This window comes from Hemicordylus capensis, chromosome 4 (assembly GCF_027244095.1).
Source record: "Hemicordylus capensis ecotype Gifberg chromosome 4, rHemCap1.1.pri, whole genome shotgun sequence".
Taxonomy (NCBI): Eukaryota; Metazoa; Chordata; class Lepidosauria; order Squamata; family Cordylidae; genus Hemicordylus; species Hemicordylus capensis.
In genome coordinates, this window is record NC_069660.1 from 87490421 (window position 1) to 87508051 (window position 17631).

At 42.9% G+C, this 17631-nt stretch overlaps 1 long non-coding RNA gene across 2 annotated transcripts in view; it reads left to right on the plus strand.

The window, feature by feature from the left end:
- LOC128323696 (uncharacterized) overlaps positions 1-17631 on the plus strand; it is a 37492-nt gene that overhangs the window by 8123 nt on the left and 11738 nt on the right. The window contains exon 6 of one of the 2 annotated variants that reach the window (XR_008306429.1): positions 104-327. The exons of the other annotated variant lie outside the window; for it this stretch is intronic. This is a non-coding gene — a long non-coding RNA (uncharacterized LOC128323696). Of the gene's footprint in view, positions 1-103; positions 328-17631 lie in introns of those variants that run through there. 2 annotated transcript variants of the gene reach the window in all.

Below are 17631 nucleotides of genomic sequence, written 5' to 3' on the forward strand. Positions count from 1 at the left end.
TCATGTCATGTCATGAGAACAGCCCTCAAGTCTTTGATCTCCTAACAGAATCATTCTCGTGAAATAACACTATCAGAAAACAATATTTTTCATTTCCCCTTAGTATGAACTTGCAACCTATATGATAAAACAACTGATGTGCCAAGGATCTTAGCAGAACTGCATCACTTTCTTTTAATTGTCACTTCCCTTTCACTGCTGGCTGCAAGTTAAAATTTCATGCGTGCATCTTCTTGTCCTCCTTAGGGCACAATTCTGTTGCAATGTAAATATACCATTATCTTATGCAAACTCTACATTACTAGAATAAAGCATCACATGAGAGTACTCTAGTCTGAATGTATCTAGGGAGGTTTTAAAAATAATTTTCAACACTTGGTGATAGTGGGGGAAATCCCAATTTACTTGAAGTGCTTTCCCTGAAACCTTTGCTTATCAATGCCCTGGGTTAGGGCCCTGGGTTTCACTCTCGTGTAAGTACAGAAGAGGAAGATTTCAAGGACTGCTGGCAGCATGTATGATGTTACTTGCCCATGCACAACAGTTCTGCAAAGCTGATGACCATGTAAATGTCACCAGAAGTTTCAAATGAATTCTTGATGATGCACATCAAGAAAGGGCAATGTGATTTTTGTCTTTTGCATTTTTCTAACAAGCTCTAATGTAAAGTCTACTTCCCAAATGAGTCAGATATCCAGTTTGTAAAAGACTAAAGCTATGATTAAAGAAAAAGAAGAAGAACAACACATGAAAGGATCATGTTCAAGCTTGGTTAGCTTCTGAATAGCTACTCTAAGTGAGGGAAGTCACCTGGGGCTGCTTTTCAGTGCATGCCTCTTGGAAATGGGAGTGAAGGGTTGTGCCTGAAGGCAGTGGCAGCTCCACAATTAAAACTTGCCAAAGGTTGAATGCATAGGGAACAAGCCCTTGTCATATGGCAGGGTGAATTTGGGGCTGTCATTCTGGGTCTTTTATTATGATTATCTTAGCCTTGAAAGAGCTGATTAGGATGAATTTCCCACCAAAATTAATTAGTGCAACCTGTATTGCCCTGAATACCCGCAGTAGAGAAGCTTCATAAGAACATAAGAACCTGTGGATCAGACACACGGCCCATCTAGTCCAGCATCCTGTTTCACACAGTGGCCCATCAGATGCCTCTGGAGAGCCCACAGGCAAGACATATGTGCATGCCCTCTCTCCTGCTGTTGCTCCCCTTTAACTGGTATTCAGAGGCATTATGCCTCTGAGGCTGGAGTTGGCCCACAGCCACCAGACTAGTAGCCATTGATAGACCTGTCCACCATGAATCTGTCTAAGCTCCTTTTAAAGCCATCCAAGCTGGTGGCCATCACCACGTCCCATGGCAAGGAATTCCATAGATTAATTATGCGCTGTGTGAAAAAGTACTTCTTCTTGTTGGTCCTAAATTTCCCAACCTTCAGTTTCATGGGGTGACCCCTGGTTCCAGTGTTGTGAGAGAGGGAGAAAAATTTCTCTCTGTCCACCTTCTCCACTCCATGCATAATTTTATACACTTCAATCATGTCTCCCCTTAGTCGGCTCTTTTCCAAGGTAAGGAGCCCCAGATGCTGTAGCCTAGCCTCATAAGGAAGGTGCTCCAGGCCCCTGATCATTTTGGTTGCTCTCTTCTGCACCTTTTCCAGTTCTACAATATCCTTCTTAAGATATGGTGACCAAAGCTGTATGCAGTACTCCAGATGCGGCTGCATCATAGATTTGTATAAAGGCATTATAATTTATTTATTTATTACATTATAATATTAGCATTTTTATTTTCAATCCCCTTCCTAATGATCCCTAGCATGGAATTAGCCTTTTTCACAGCGGCCGCACACTGAGATAATACTTTTAATGAGCTGTCCACAATAACCCCAAGATCTCTCTCCTGGTCAATCACCGACAGCTCAGATCCCATCAGAGTATATATGAAGTTGGGGTTTTTTGCCCCAATGTGCATCACTTTACACTTGCTTACATTGAACCACATTTGCCATTTTGTTGTCCACTCCCTCAGTTTGGAGAGATCTTTTTGAAGTTCCTCACAATCCGTTGTGGATTTCACTACCATAAATAGTTTAGTGGCATCTGCAAATTTGGCCACTTTGCTGGTCACCCCAACTTCTCAGTCATTTATGAACAAATTAAAGAGCATTGGTCCCAGTACCGATCCCTGGGGGACACCACTTCCTACTCCCTCCATTGTGAATACTATCCATTTATTCCTAATCTATGTTTCCTGTCCTTCAACCAGTTACTGATCTACACATGAACCTGTCCTCTTATCCCTTGACTGCTAAGTTTACTGAAGAGCCTTTTGTGGGGAATGTTGTCAAAAACATTTTGGAAGTCCAAGTATACTACAGGTGAAACTCGGAAAATTAGAATATCGTGCAAAAGTCCATTAATTTCATTAATGCAAATTAAAAGGTGAAACTGATATATGAGACAGACGCATTACATGCAAAGCGAGATAAGTCAAGCCTTAATTTGTTATAATTGTGATGATCATGGCGTACAGCTCATGAGAACCCCAAATCCACAATCCCAGAAAATTAGAATATTACATGGAACCAAGAAGACAAGGATTGTAGAATAGAACAATATCGGACCTCTGAAGAGTATAAGCATGCATATGTATTCAGTACTTGGTTTGGGCCCCTTTTGCAGCAATTACTGCCTCAATGCGGCGTGGCATGGATGCTATCAGCCTGTGGCACTGATGAGGTGTTATGGAAGACCAGGATGCTTCATTAGCGGCCTTCAGCTCTTCTGCATTGTTTGGTCTCATGTCTCTCATCCTTCTCTTGGCAATGTCCCATAGATTCTCTATGGGGTCAGGTCAGGCGAGTTTGCTGGCCAATCAAGCACAGTACACTGTATACTTTTCGGAGGTCTGATATTGTTCTATTCTACAATCCTTGTCTTCTTGGTTCCATGTAATATTCTAATTTTCTGGGATTGTGGATTTGGGGTTTTCATGAGCTGTACGCCATGATCATCACAATTATAACAAATTAAGGCTTGACTTACCTTGCTTTGCATGTAATGCGTCTGTCTCATATATCAGTTTCACCTTTTAATTTGCATTACTGAAATTAATGGACTTTTGCACGATATTCTAATTTTCCAAGTTTCACCTGTATGTCAACCAGATCACCTTTATCCACATGCCAGTTGACACTCTCAAAGAACTCCAAAAGGTTAGTGAGGAAAGACTTTCCCTTGCAGAAGCAATGCTGGTTCTCTTTCAACAAGGCCTGTTTTTCTATATGCTTAACAGTTTTGTCCTTAAGTATGCTTTCCATCAATTTACCCAGCACCACAGTTAAGCTGACCAGCCTGTAATTTTCTGAATCCCCCCTGGATCCCTTCTTGAAAATTGGAATCACATTGGCTGCTTTCCAGTCCTCTGGTACAGAGCCTGATTGTAGGGACAAGTAATATTTTTTTGCTAGGAGATTGTCAATTTCACATTTGAGTTCCTTCAGAACTCTTAAGTGGATGTCGTCTGGCCCTGGCAATTTGTTAATTTTTAGCTTTTCAAGACAGTTTAGAACATCTTCGCTTGTCACTTCAAATTGGCCCAGTTCCTCAGCCGCTAAACCTGAAAAGTTCAATGTTAGGGTATATGCCACCATGGTCAGTATCCTCCACCATGAAGACAGATGCAAAGAACTCATTCAGCTTCTCTGCAATCTCCTTATCCTTCTCAATAATCCCTTTAACCCTCTCATCATCTAAGGGTCCAACTGCCTCCCTGGCAGGTTTTCTACTTCTGATATATTTAAAGAATTTTTGGTTATTCCGCTTGACACTTCTAGCTATATGCTCCTCAGTCTCTCTTTGCATCCCTTATTGTGTCCTTGAATTTTTTTTTTTTTTTTGCCAGAATTTATGTTCCTTTCTGTTCTCTTCATTTGGGCAGGACTTGCATTTTCTGAAGGAAGTCTTCTTCCCTTTTATAGCTTCCCTGACTCTACTTGTTAGCCACGTTGGTGTCCTCCTGAACTTGGTGGTACCTTTCCTCCTTCTTCGTATACATTCCAACTGTGCTTCTAGTACTGTGGTTTTAAATAAGTTCCATGCTTTCTGGAGTGATTTGACCCTCCTGACTTTCCCTTTCAACTTCCTTCTTACCAGTCCCGTCATTTTTGAGAAGTTTCCTCTTCTGAAATCCAGCACATTTTCCATTTTGGTGCACTTCCTTGTATGTGTTTGAATGGGACTTCCTGGTTCTTACACCTCTCTGGCATTTTCTTGTGATTGTGGCATAATCAGATACAGGGGACACAAGGACTTTGAGACAACTATGGAGAACTGAAACTTTAGATAGCAGTTGCAAGATTAGCCTTGCAAGATTAGCCACTCTGGCAACTAAACAGAGCAGCATCCCATGTGACCAAAACACAAACCATCACAATGCCATGGAAGAATCCGAGCATTTCATAACATTACAGAGCTCATAGAGGGGATACTTGAGATGGAAAGCAGACACGTGGAAGTGTTGTTGTAATATGTCCAGCCAGTAGGTGGCACTAGCATTTGCTAGTAGTGATCCTGACTGGGGGCAGAGTCCCTTCCTACTTCCTACCGTACTTCTGGTTGAACTTGTCTCTTCCTGTAACACAATATAGTCTTAAGCTCTAATTGCTGCCTTTATCTGAACTCTCATGACATGGTGTCAGAAGCCTGTTTGAACCCACCAATCCTAGAAAATGGTTCACTTTCCTGTACCAGAAGTTTTCAGCTTTGACAATCCTTCTGCCTGGCCTGAATAGAAAGAAAGATTTGCTTGCTTCAGACTAATTACAAAGCTCTACAAAGAAGAAGGCACTGTGCAAGTAAGTTCCCTTCTTTATGCAATGGGAAAGGAAGCAAACAGCATCCATAAATCGTTTACCTTTGCTGAAGAGGGTCAAAAGAATGAATATGAATCTGCCTTGGCTAAATTTGATGCTCATTTCATTCCAAAATGGAATGTGCTCTATGAGAGGCTTGCTTTTATCAAAGGACACAGCAGTCTGGGGAAAACATTGAGTCATTTCTTAGAGGGCTGTACGAACTCTCTGAGGACTGCTTTTGCAGACGGGAAGGAAGAACATCTCAAAGACAGGCTTGTCCCTGGAATTCTAGATAAAGGGCTATCAGAGTGAATGTAACTCACAGAAAATCTAACTCTTCATAAAGCCATTGAAATGGCAAGGCAATTGAAGTTAATAAAAGCACAGATCAGGGAGCAGAGGAAACCTGAAACCAGTTTGGAAGAAACAGCCTTTTCTCCACAAAACACAGCAGAAAGAGCAACTCCTCTGGAAATGCCAATTTTAAGTCTGTAGCTGAAAGGGCTGAATAAAATAAACCCCAAGTAAAGCAGCCCAGCCATTCCACAAGCACACTGCAGCAAAAAGGCATACAGGTGAAACTCGGAAAATTAGAATATCGTGCAAAAGTCCATTAATTTCAGTAATGCAAATTAAAAGGTGAAACTGATATATGAGACAGATGCATTACATGCAAAGCGAGATAAGTCAAGCCTTAATTTGTTATACTTGTGATGATCATGGCGTACAGCTCATGAAAACCCCAAATCCACAATCTCAGAAAATTAGAATATTACATGGAACCAAGAAGACAAGGATTGAAGAATAGAACAATATCGGACCTCTGAAAAGTATAAGCATGCATATGTATTCAGTACTTGGTTTGGGCCCCTTTTGCAGCAATTACTGCCTCAATGCGGCGTGGCATGGATGCTATCAGCCTGTGGCACTGATGAGGTATTATGGAAGACCAGGATGCTTCATTAGCGGCCTTCAGCAATTCTGCATTGTTTGGTCTCATGTCTCTCATCCTTCTCTTGGCAATGCCCCATACTCCCAGTCTGCATGTACAAGATGTGGGAGGATGCATAACATTAGAGAGATTTGTCCTGCTAGAGGAACTCAGTGCAAGAAAATTTTAAAAACAGAGCACTCTGCAATTGCATGTCATACACAGATGGTACAAGAAGTTACCACAGAAATGGAGGATCAATTTTTCTTAGGCTCCATTTTTTGGCAAAGACTCTGAACCTGCATGGAGGATTGATGTAATGATTAATGGCAAGACTGTGAATTTCAAAATAGATCCAGGCATGTATGTCTGTTAGATCAGGGGGGACCTATGCTAGCCTCAAGAATCATCCTCCACTACACAAAGTAGAGACTGTTCTATGCAGCCTAAGAGGTCCCTTAGACTGCATTGGACACTTTATAACAGTAGAAACCAGTCATAAAGGCAACCAATATGAGTTTTCTGTGTATGTGATTAGAGCCTATGTTTTGGGCAATCTCAGTCATGGAGTAGCTACCAGAATGGGACTGATGAAAGCAGTGGGAGAAATAGGAGTGCTTGGGGACATTGGCCTACTCAAGGGAGACCCTGTGGACAATGTCTTAAGACAGGATGCTAAGTCATATAGTGTTCACACTCCCTGCAGGATTCCCTTTCCCTTACTCCACAAAGTGGAAATAGAGCTGGAAAGATTGAAGGCACATGGCATAATTAAAAAATCACAGAGCCTACACCATGGTGTGCTCCAGTGGTCCCAATCATATATCAAAATGGAAAAAATCTATATCTGTGTAGATCTGAAAAGCCTCAATGAAGCAGTAGTTAAAGAAAAATATGTACTCCCAATGCTGGAAGGTCTACTTCCAAAAGTGACTGTAGCCAAAGTATTTTCCAGATTAGATACCTAGTGACATTTATAACACCCTTTGGGAGATTCTGTTTTCAGCGCTTGCCCTTCAGGATCACTAGTGCTCCTGAGATCTTCCAGAGAAAGATGACAGAACTCCTTAGAGGCATAAAAGGGGTCATTTTTTCCCATGGGTGACATTTTAGTACATGGCATATTACTAGAAGAGCATGATAAAACTCTAAACCTTGTCATAAATCTGATCCAGAAGTCTGCACTTAAACTAAACAAAGAAAAATGCATTTTCCAGCAAACTAAAATAGAGTCCTTAGGACAAGTGATTACAGAACAGGGTATGAAGCCGCGCCCCAAGAAAGTAAAAGCCATAAGAAACTTTAAAGTACCTACAATCTTCACTTAATTTAGACGCTTTCTAAGAATGGTAAATTATCTCTGTCGATACCTGCAGGACCTCTCCACAGAGACATGGCCACTAAACCTGCTACTGCAATCCAATACATCCTGGGGGCCAGATCAAGAGGCACCTTTATGAAAATAAAGGATATGATCTCAAATGCCACAGTTTTGCACACTCTGACAAGTGTGTGACTCTAACACATTAACAGTGTGTTTAACACACTAACAGGCAGGCAGGCAGGCTCTCACCAGCAGAAGCAGCAGCCACCACTCAGAAAGCCAAGGAGGACTGCAGCAAGAGCTACTTCCTCCTTTTGGAGCAACCACCTTTGCCCTACTCCCGGCCAATAGGGTGCCAGTTCTCAAGGAGTGGCACCACTGCAGAGCCTACCAGCGAGCCAGACTCATGTGGCCAATCAGGGAAGCATGAGCTCGGCAAATGAAATCAAGCAATATAAGTGACACAAAATGGAGGATAGCACCTAAAATGGAGGCTCAAGCTTTCAAATCAGTTTGAACTGAACCAGGCTCAATTGGTTCAAACTCAGACCAGCATTGCCAATGAAATGCCTGGTTTGGTTCCAGTGCAAACCTTAGAATGCAAGCTAATGTCGGACTTCAAACTGATGTGGATGGGGCTCGTTCCTGGGTCCGCTTAACCAATCAGTCAGACACAAGGATTGGGAATTATTAATTGAGGCTTTATTGCTCTGCAGACAGCAATAGGTAATCAGTAGGCTCATGCTCTCAAACCGATTACAGTTGGTTACAGGTGCACCTTACATTTATACAAACAATCTAAATGGTGCTGACACCCTAGACCAGGGTTTCTCAACGTGTGGGTCCCCAGATGTTATTGGACTTCAACTTCCATAATCCCCAGCCCCAGTGGTCTTTGGTTGGGAATTATGGGAGCTGAAGTCCAATTACATCTGGGGACCCACACATTGAGAAACCCTGCCCTAGACACAGTATGGTGGTCCAAGTATCTAGTACGCATGCGAATGCCTGGTTCATTGTTCATTGGGTTATTACTCCTTATTTAGTTAGATCCTGTTTTCTTGACTGTGTCAGTGAGAAACAGTGAGAATTTTGACTATGTTAACAAGTTTCATAGATACAATTTTGCTACAGTAAAGGCAGTGATGTAAATTATGTCCCTGAGCTGGGCCGGGGTTAGAAATGGGGTTTCTAAGATATGGAGTTGCTTTGGCTTTACCTGACACATCAAAACCAAAACCCACTGAGATGTCTGAGGATAATCAAAGCTCCACCCAGAGCTCACAAATGGAGAAAATTAAATTTAGAACAAAAAACATTGAAACAAAATATCATTATGTTCGGGGTGCACAAGAAAAAGGACTTGTAAAATTGATGTATTGTCCAAGTGAACAAATGGTAGCAGATGTGCTAACTAAGCTGTTGCTCAAGGATCGTTTCAAAACCTTGAGCAAGAACTGTCTCTAGACCTCTTGCTTGGCTAAATTCTCCCCAAACTGGTTTTGCTCTGCTATTTGGGCACTGAACTTCCATTCTTCCCCTACAAAAATGACCACCTGTTTCTAGTGGTGGTCATATATCTATTGAATATATGGTTGCTGTCTTTGAGACTTGACTCTTGTCTACTTGGACTACTTTACCTGCCTTGGGCACCTTTGACTCCAGAACTTAGCCATGCCTATCCTGGATTGCACTACTAATCTCAGGGGTCTTGGATTAACAATAGTACCCTGTGGACCTGTAACTTGCCTGCTTGGCGGTTTGATCCCTCTGGACTGTCAGCAACACTATGTGATAACATGCAGGTATGATATTAAAAATATTTTTAAAATATTAATGTAATAATAATCTTTTTGTTAGCTGCCCCATAACAAATTGTTCTCTGGGCGGTTCACTACAACATAAGAACAGCCCTGCTGTATCAGGCCCATCTAGTCCAGCATCCTGTTTCACACAGTGGCCCACCAGATGCCGCTGGAAGCCTACAGGCAGGAGTTGAGGGCATGCCCTCTTTCTTGCTGTTTCTCCCCTGAAACTGGTACTCAGAGGCATTCTGCCTTTGAGGCTGGAGGTGGCCTATAGCCCTCCGAATAGTAGCATTTGATAGATCTCTCCTCCATGAAGTTTTCCAAACCTCTCTTAAAGCCATCCAGATCGTTGGCCGGCACCACATCTTGTGGCAGAGAATTCTACAAGTTGATTATGCGTTGTGTGAAAAATTACTTCCTTTTGTTGGTCCTAAATTTTCCTGGCAACCAATTTCATGGGATGACCCATGGTTCTAGTGTTATGTGAAAGGGAGAAGAATTTCTCTTTCTCCACTTTCTCCACACCCTGCATGCTTTTATAGACCTCTATCATATCTCCCCGGTTCTGGATGGGGTTGCACTCTCCTTGAAGGAGCAAGTATGCAGCTTGTGGGTATTACTGGACATGGCTCTGCTTTTGGAAGCTCAGGTGGAGGCAGTGGCCAGGGGTGCCTTTGCATGGCTTCGGCTAGTGCGCCAGCTGCGTCCCTTTCTCAAGAAGGCAGATCAGGCCATAGTTAACCATGCCTTAGTCACATCACGGCTGGTTTACTGTAACGTGCTCTACGTGGGGCTGCCCTTGAAGAACATCCAGAAACTGCAGCTAGTGCAAAAACACGGCAGCTAGGGTTTTATCTGGAGCTGCCCGGTGGGAGCACATCACGCCCATTTTGAAAGAGCTGCACTGGCTACCAGTTTGTTTCCGGGTCCAATCCAAGGCGCTGGTTTTGACCTTTAAAGCCCTTAACGGTTTGGGTCCGAGATACCTGAGGGACTGCGTGCTGCCCGCTTGACGGGGTCATCTGAGGGGGCTCTGCTCCGGGTGTCGACAATGAAGGAGGCTCGGTTGCAGGGGCGTAGCTATAATTGAGCAAAAGGGTTCAAAGAACACGGGGCCCCCAGCCCTGAGGGGCCTCCAGCTCCATCCCTCCCTATATTCTTCATTATCTCCCTCACTCTGGGGGGGGGCTGCCAGAGAGAGGGATGAACACAGGCCCCCTCTCCCCTAGCTACGCCCCTGCTCGGTTGTCATGCATGTGGGACAAGGCCTTCTCGGTTGCTGCCCCCAGACTCTGAAATGCTCCCCCAGTGGCTATCCGCTCATCACTCTCCATCATAGCTTTTAGAAAGCATGTTAAATCTTGGCTTCTTACCCAGGGTTTTTATATGATTGTCTCTGCTGCTGCTGCTGCTTTGTATTTTGTACTGTTTTTATGCTTGTGTTTTAAATTTTTAATCAGATTTGTTTTATATTTTTAGCTTAATATTTTAATTGTGTCTTTTTTATAATTTTGTTTTTAACTCTGTAAACCACCTTGGCATTGTTTTAATGTCTTCAAAAAGGAAAATTTGGGAATATTTGGGTATCATCTGAAAAAAAGCTTGAAAACCATGGAGAGAATGGGCAGGAATGGGATTTCGGTGCTGTGCACATCTTTTGACCAGTTCCCTGTCCCTATGGTCCATTAGTTCATAATGAATTCAGAATGTTGAGTTATCAGTTTGTGAGCAAAATGGGACCACCCCAAAATAAAGGGAATGGTTGGAGTGGAACAGGTACACAGAACTGTAAAAGTAAAAAAAAACCTTGATGAAGAGGAGCCATGGGATGCTGAAAATGTCCATTGAGGGAGGGGGAACAAGAAAATGGGAGGGGTACCCTCACTTCCATGCAGCATCCCTCGTTAAATGCCAGCACTGGCTTTCTTTCTGCTTCAAGAACTTAACTTCAAATCCCTCCTTTAAAAAAATAAAAAAACCCACCCACCTTTTCAATAAAACGTTTGACACAGCCCTCATCCCCTGCACTATACTAAGCCTAAGTATGTGTGGCCTAAATATGTGTGCATGAAATAATTGCATATCCTTTCCCTGTTTATCTTGTCTCTATTTAACTCTCCTTCTTCTGTTATCCTAGTGTTTAGTATCAGATTGTGAACCTCTTGGTAGGGATGTGCAAGCTGATTCAATTCGAACCATGGTTCAAACCAAACTGGCCCAGTTCGGCCAGTCTGAGTTTGAGCCGGCTCAGCCCTGGTTCAGGAGGCTACTGGTAAAGGGAACCTGGTGCAAATTCCCCTTTACCAGTAAAGGGGCAGGGGACCTTCCCTATGGCCAGAGATGGGGTGGGAGGGGAGTCAGGGGTATTTAACTTAATTTTTGCTGGCAGTGCCAGCAGTGGAGGCAGGGGTGGTGGCAGCTCCCCCCACCCCTTCTGGCCTCCCCCAGAATAGCCCAGGCTCCCGGTAGTCTAGTTCAGGTCTTCTCTGGCCCGTTCTGGGCCTTCTTTGGTCATGCATGGAGGTCACTAGAATGGGCTGGGAAGGCCCAAACTGGTGGGGGTGGGTGGGAGCCTCTGCTGCCCCAAACACCACCCCTGCCACCACTGAAAATTGAATTAAGTACCCCTGACTCCCCTCCCACCCCCTCTCTAGCCTTAGGGAAGCACTGCTGCCACTTTACTGGTAAAGGGGAATCCTCACCAGATTCCCCTTTACCAGTAGACCCCGAAACTAGTCCTAATCAATCCGGCAGTTGAACCGGACTGGGTCCAGTTCGACTGGAACCAGGCCGGGTCAGTTCAAATCTGGTTTGGATTCGAACTGAACCAGCAAAACTGGTTCCATGCACACCTCTAACTCTTGGGGCATAATTTGCATAACAGTCCTCTCATCTGTTATAAAGTACATAGATGGTGCTAGATAAACAAACAACAATAACAGAGCCACTTATAGTATCCTGGCAGTCATTAGAGTCAGGGGGATGTTGTTGCAGCTTCCACTTGTTTGGATTAGGAACTCACATATGATTCCTTCCTCCATTCCCCTTGCTCATAAAACTGGGATCTTGGAAGCAGACTCATTAATATAGAAAGAAAGAAAGAAAGAAAGAAAGAAAGAAAGAAAGAAAGAAAGAAAGACACACACACAAAAATAAAAACCAATTATGCAAATTAAGTCTAACACAGAATTAAATTCAGTCTCAGAATTAGGACTTTGAAACAGAACAAAATGTTGGATATGCAATTTTGTCTGCACAATTATCCTGTCTAGTGATTGGAAATAAATGTCTTCCTGGAAATGTCTTGTTCCTGGTGCTCCTGTCTTCCCCTTGGAGCTGCTGATGTCTGTTGGCAATCTTACCACCTCTTTTCGCTGCAGGATGCCATAATGCAAGAGGTAATAGGGCTGCCTGATTCAGTCTCCTCGCAAGGCTGCCTCATGATCTTCAAATTACTCCTTTGATAACAGGAAGCTGGGCACCTGCTTCCCTGCAGGAGCTACTTACCTGCCTCTCTAATTTGCCTTAGAGTAGTTTCTGAAATGTAAAGAATGGGATAATAATAAAAAAAGAGGAAATCATTGTCTTTGTATCTCCAGGTGCTGAGAATTTGTACTTGAAACGCTTCAAACTTCTCTGAAGTCTGAGAGAGAGACAAAAGATGGTAATGCACATGGAATTATTGGATTTTACTCTCACAAGGAGCCAAATCAGTTTGGCTGAATCATAGCATTGTAGGGCTGGCTGCTGCTTCAGGATTCATATTCAAGTATTGGAGGGCTAGGTTAGGTGTATAATGACAGAATCAGCCCCAAAGGACTGTAACATTATAGAACTCTTTCCCAATACCTGCACACCTTGTGCCTTCATTGTTCTTTCAGGTATCAGGCAAAATCCATCCTGTTCTTACTGGTACTTTTTTGGATTTTAATTCACCCTTACTGAAATGAATTTGTGTGGGTTTTATTGTTTTGTTTTCTAATCTGCTGTGTTGCTCTCAAGTAATGATTAGAGCAGCACAATAACAGACAGGGAAACCTTGCAACAGTTTCTTGAGAGAGGAAAACACACAATACTGCATTCACACGGAAGACACATTGTCTTAGAATCTGAGGATGTCATGACGCTTATCATTATCAGCCACAGTATCACAATTTCAACTTTATTAAGGGAGGGAGTTGGGATGTTCCTATTTGAAATAAAGCTTGAATCCACAGTGGGTCCAATTACATAGACCAGGAAACATTAAATTTCAGAATGCTATTTGCTCTAAGGATGAGCAGAGAAGAGAAACCTAAAGTCTATCCAGTTTAATGCTGAGTGACATCTTGGCTTCTGTTTGGAGGCACAAGAAGTAAAAGAAGCAGTCAATCAGGCATCCTGTAATTGTTCACTATAGTTCTGGCATTTTCCTCTGACAGTTGCAATGGCTGACAATAGTTCTCCAGACAGAGAAACCCCTACTTGCCTATGTTTCCTTATTCAGTTGTCACTTGTCAGTTTCCATTGAGTCAGTTTGGTTTTCATAAATCAGGCAGGAAAACAGAAGCTTAAAGAAACAATATATAGATACCTTGATTTTAACTAATCTTACTTTTATGCAGGGGCGTATCTAGGGTGGGGCAGGCAGGGCACGTGCCCCGGGCGCCACTTGCAGGGGACGCCATTTTGTAAAAATAAAAAATAAAAATTGGCTCCCGAAAACAAAATGGCCACTGTGCATGCTCAAATGGCCTCTGTGAGGCCCTAGGTCATGCCAGGTCTTGCAGAAGCCATTTGAGCATGTGCTATGGCCATTTTGTTTTCAGTGGCCTTCTTAAAAAAAAAAAAGATTGTTTTTAAAAATGGCCACTGCATATGCTCAAATGGTCCCTGCAAGGCCCTAGAGGCCAGTGGGCGGGGAGGGGAACCTTTGCAGACCCCGCCCGCCACAGCCTTTAGGAAGCCCCCCAAAGGAGCTACAGGTAAAAAAAATTTAAAACAATATAATATAAGACACTGTACACATATTCAGATTGGCACTATGTACAGAGAACCAGGGCTTGTGAATACTGAGCTGAAGCTTATGAGCTAGGATTGTATTCATTTGCTCTTACTTTGCTTCCTGTGATAAGTGAGTTAAATGTGATGTCTTAATAATATGGCTATTAATGGTGAGTTTGTCTTTGAATCAGTGTGGAATCCTTAGTATTAAGGCCACTGGGAGTTTCTTGCTCTCTTTCTCTCATTTTAACTGTCTTTCTGAAAGACTAGAATATATTCCAAGCGGTGACACAGTTTACTCTGCATAGCCTTTAATTATTTTCAGAGTATCTGGGAAAAGTCAAATTCTCCATTTATTTTTAAAACTTATATAATGGTGATGCTACAATGCATAGTAGAGAATTAGACAGGCACTTCTGTTTAGTTTTCCAAGTACACCTCCACATAGTATTTGGGTATTTCATGAGCCCCAGCATACTGAAATTTGTAGTTTTCCAGCATTTTTTGGTCTGGCTACGTCCACTGCTAAATAGTTTTTGCAATATTAAAAGATTAACGAGCCTGACTTGTATTTTTGAGCTGATGTGGTAAAGTTATCTGAAAGATGGGTGTCAGATGCTTGGACAGGGGGCACAATTTCAGGGTTTGCCCTAGGCGCTATTTTCCCTAGGTACGCCTCTGCTTTTATATCCCAATTCTGCTAGCCTAACTGCTTCAACGTGTTTTTCCGACACAAAGGAAATATCTGGTAGGAAGAATGACGTACACTGTCATTTCTCAAGTGCTGTGCAAATTTTTATTTTGCTATGAGTACCTGAGTGAGAGGGGTGCTGTTAGATTCCTGATACATCTTCTTGTGGTATAGTAAACACACTGTAGTTCACAAGTGACAGTGTGATTTCTTTGCCTGTACAAACCTACCAATCAGCCTTGAGAAGACATCGAGCAGAAATTGCTGCGGATCCCAGTAATGGGGATGATATTTAGTAGGTGTATGAAAGAGGCTTCTGAAGCACTAAGGCTTACTTACTTTAAAGTAATTCCAGTTTTTGTAGATAAGAGGTCTATACCTGCAAGAGAACGAGGTGCTATAATGGGCAGCTTCACTTAAGGCAGCAAATTCTGGTTCCACTCCAGCTTTTACACTGTGCCAGTTTTGAAGGCCTTGTTCCAGCCTGTTCTGTTCCATTCTGGTTTTGGCTGGGAATAAGTTCACAGTGTTTCACAATGCATGGATTTCATTCCTAAGCAATTGCTCCATTTGTATTTAACACATTCCAGTGTTTTGGGCTTTATTTATTGGTTTTCGTCAATAAATGAAATGGCCACTCCAGGCTGTTGTGGGCCATGACAAAAGTATAACATTGTAAAGATTTCATCTCTAAAATATTTCTCTCAAGTGTCTCTAACATGTTGCTGTTTGGGGAATACTGTTTTTTTTTTAAAGGGGTTGGTCTGGCTGGCTCCACTGCAACCAGAAACATAATGCAGCAGGGAGAAAGGTTCTATTCCAGTTCTTTGCTGCTATGCTGGTTTTCTATTTGTGAGGGAGGTTTAATGCAGGAGAATACTAAATAATGTAATTGTCCACTGCAGTCCAAACCGGTACAGTCCATTTTTCCACTTTAGCAATCCACTCGTCTGTTCTACTGAGGGCTGCACAACTTCAGCCCTCCTGCAGATGTTGGACTACAACTCCCATCATTCCTGACTATTGACTACTGGCTGGGGATGATGGGAGTTGTAGTCCAACAACAGCTGGAGGGTTGAAGTTGTGCAGCCCTGTTCTACTGCATCATGTGTAGACTAGACCTGACATATTATTTCTTGTTTACACAGTCAGACAGGTGTTATTGATTGGTTTGTTTTATCCAGACATCAAGTCCTTCCCAAGGACCTGGGATGCCAGAATTTTATTGTCAATTGTTATAGATATCGTCGCAGAATATAGGCTGTTCCCAGTAAAGCTGCTTTTTGTAATTGGCTGATGGTGATTTCTGTGGCCCCTATGGTGTTGAGGTGCTCTTCAAGGTCTTTTGGAACTGCACCCAGGGCGCCAATGACCACTGGGATTATTTGGGTCTTTTTCTGCCACAGCCTTTCAATTTCAATTTGTAGATCTTTGTATTTGGTGATTTTTTCTATTTCTTTTTCTTCTATTCTGCTATCCCCTGGTATTGCTATGTCGATTATTTTCACTTGTTTTTCTTTCTTCTCGGCTACAGTTATATCTGGTGTATTGTGTGGCAGATGTTTGTCTGTTTGTAGTCAGAAGTCCCATAATATTTTAACATCTTCATTTTCTTCAACTTTTTCAATTTTATGGTCCCACCAATTTTTGGCTACATGTAGCTTGTATTTTTTGCAGATGTTCTAGTGTGTCATCCCTGCTACTTTGTCATGCCTTTGTTTGTAGTCAGTCTGTGCGATCTTTTTACAACAGCTGATTAGGTGGTCCACGGTTTCATCTGCTTCTTTACAAAGGTGGCACTTGCTGTTTGTTGTGGACTTTTCGACTTTTGCTCTTATTGCATTTGTTCTTAGTGCCTGTTCTTGTGCAGCCAGTATTAAACCCTCTGTTTCTTTCTTTAAGTAACCATTCTTAAGCCATTGCCAGGTCTTGGTGATGTCTGATTTTCCACTTATGTTGTGCAAATATTGACCATGCAGGGGCTTATTTTTCCATTTTTCTGCTCGGTTCTTGACTTGTTCATTCTTGTAGGCTTTCTTTCTTTCATTGGTGTTGAATAGTTTCTCGTTATTGACCATTTTAAGTGCATCTTCTTCACTGTCCTTGATATATTCTTCAAGACCTCTATTCTCCTCCTGTACTCAGGCGCGTAACAATGATAGGGCAAGGGGAGACAGTTGTCTGGGGGCCCCACTGCCTGGAGGGGCACCCCAGGGGCACCTCACGTGACTCCCCATTGCCCCCTGCCCAGCCCCAAGGCCCCTCAGCCACTTGCCCTGTTCGCCGTCTCTCCAGCTTGTTTTCCTGGCCGGCAATGCAGGCAGCAGACAAGCTGCAAAGAGCTCCTTTTCTGCCGCCTCTCAGCTGATCGGCGGGTGGGCGGGGCTTCCACGGAGGTCTGGTGTAGGCCTCTGTGAAGCCTGAACTCCAGTAGGGCCCAAGCCAGCCAGGAAGGAGGAGGCAGCCAGAGAGGCCTCCACTGTTCTCTGCAGCAGAAGACCCCCTGCTGCCAGCTAGAGTGTGAACTCCCTTTTGTGGTTACCTTCCCCACCCAACCCCCCCCCCACCCGGATATATAGGGATCTGCTTGCCATAGGGCTTTGATATTGGGGGGAGGGACTGAGAAGTCTCTGAATATTTATTTTTAAACAGCTTGGAAAATTTGCTGGCTTTAAAAAAACTATCTAAAAAGTCCTATAAGTGGCTTGTTTCATGGCAGAAAATTGCAAAAACTTCTGGAACAGTATTTTATTAATTTTATTTATTCATTCATTCATTTATAAATGCACTTATGTTCAAGTTGTTTTGCAACCCAGAAGGTCTGAGTGAGAACTGTGAAGCATGTCTTGTGCTTTTATTTTATTTTATTTTTCTTGTGTGTGAACTGCTCCCCAATAACTTGCAGGGACTTCAGGGTAAATCTGGCCAACATGTGAATGCAGCACCTCCATTCCAGAGGAGATGTGTCTTAAAGGGCTTTAAAAGCCTCCTGTGAAAAACCTCCTGGAATCAAACTTGACTGAATTTGT